This window comes from Diorhabda carinulata, chromosome X (genome assembly GCF_026250575.1).
Source record: "Diorhabda carinulata isolate Delta chromosome X, icDioCari1.1, whole genome shotgun sequence".
Classification (NCBI taxonomy): domain Eukaryota; kingdom Metazoa; phylum Arthropoda; class Insecta; order Coleoptera; family Chrysomelidae; genus Diorhabda; species Diorhabda carinulata.
Genome location: NC_079472.1, coordinates 50,445,148 through 50,447,071, shown reverse-complemented (window position 1 = coordinate 50,447,071; position 1,924 = coordinate 50,445,148).

The following is a 1,924-nucleotide window of genomic DNA, read 5'->3' as shown; positions in this document are numbered from 1 at the left end:
CATTCAAGAAATTCTGTAAACCTCGAAATTGAATCGAATTCTTCCTCTACCTATCTACACTCCAAGTAAAACTAAATTTTAGTAAATTTATGGTGATTTTATACTTTTTATTCGCTGGTAAGTTTTTCTTTGCTTTTTTTATTGTGATCATAAAAATTTCAGTTATCTTAATGGATTTCCTTTTGTTTTAAGCAAATTTTGTATGATAGTTTTCATATGAATTTATTTGGGGAACTGAAAGAATAGAATAGATCAGATTCCTGTTTGGTTATATTTTAAAAAAATATAAATTCAATTTTTTTGTATGTTAGAGTATAAGCTCCTTCTGTTCGTTCTACTCGTTCCTTCTTACGTTATTTCCATCTGTGTTCCCGTTTCCTTCCTCAATGTATTTTTTCCTACAGTGCTACAGCTGCCAGGCTAGGAGTTTCCACCACAAAGGATCCCAACCACCAGACTACGAATTCAATTCACCTCAAAATATGTGAATCCAGATGATAGCTGCAGCCTTACGAGGATGTATTGATATCTAGTTAGCCTAGACCAGTTCCATACATAAACAAAATATTGCGTTATCGTAGCAACGAATAATAACTTGCTGCAAAATGGATCCTTAAATGTTTGAATGTTGACCAAAAGCGTGCAAGGGTAGAAGCATCGAGTTCGATCTGTGCTCGATTTGAAAACGATGAAGACTTCTTAAACCGAATTGTTACTATGGATGAGACTTGGGTATAATTCTACGATCCAAAAACAAAGCAACAATCGATGGAATGGCGACACTCTGGTTCTCCAAGACTTAAGAATTTTTGTGTCCAAAAATCTGCTGGAAAAGTTCTTGCTTCAGTTTTTTGGGATTGCCATGATTGATTATTTGGATAAGGGTAGAACAATAACTGGAGATTACTATTCGACATTACAAAACCGACCTATGGGAAAAAATTAAAGAGAAAAGACGCGGAAAGGTAGCCAAAGGTGTTTTGTTTTTGCAGGATAATGCCCCTGAACACAAATCTCATGTTGCTATGCAAAAAATTCTGGTTTAGGATTTAAATTACAAGAACACCCCCCTTATTTAACAGATTTGGCTCCGTCCGACTATCATCTCTTTCCTCAACTGAAAAAAAAAATTTAAAAGGTCGTAAATTCTCTGAGAACGAGGAGTTAATAAAGGCTGTGGAGGTCTGGTTTGCTGAGCAAGAAGAGACTTTTTTTTTGACAGGTCTAGAGACGTTGCAGGTTCGCTGTAACAAATGTATCCAATTAAGAAGAGAATATGTTGAGTAATAAAATATTTTGACATTAAAATTTTGTTTGGTTCTATGGTAGGCTAAGAATTTTTCAATTTATCTTCGTATCTTTAATATATAAATGAGTCTGAGTTGTTTTTCAATCTATAACTGCTTTTGTTCGTTGTGTTGTTTTGGATACGCAATCGCGAATTTATCATTTTTTTAATAAATTTGTTGCTGAAACTTTTTTTATTGTTCTCAGCAATAAATATTAATTTGGATAATCGTGTCGGGGAATAGTTTTCGATTGTTTTTTTTATTTGTATAATAATTTTTATTTTTAATTCCATTCATGAGGTTTTTCCAGCTGTTCCGCCTTTTTTTATTAATTTTTAACGTCGTTCGTTAAAAAGCTGGTGAGGTCCAATTTAATATTAATTGTTCATCCAATCTGAGAACCAGTTATTTATATACTTTAACTGAAGCCGAATATCACTCCCTGAGGAAGAGTTTCCTGCCGGGGAAATTAAGGTTGCAGATTGAAAGTGGGAGAGATTTTGAAAGCCAAAGGCATTTCAACAATTCTAGATGGTCATCTCAATACGACGAAGCTTTCCGAAGGATGTTTCCTGCGTTTGCTCACAATCGTAGATAAGTGAAACTTATGTATGTTTGGATATTAAACACAATAA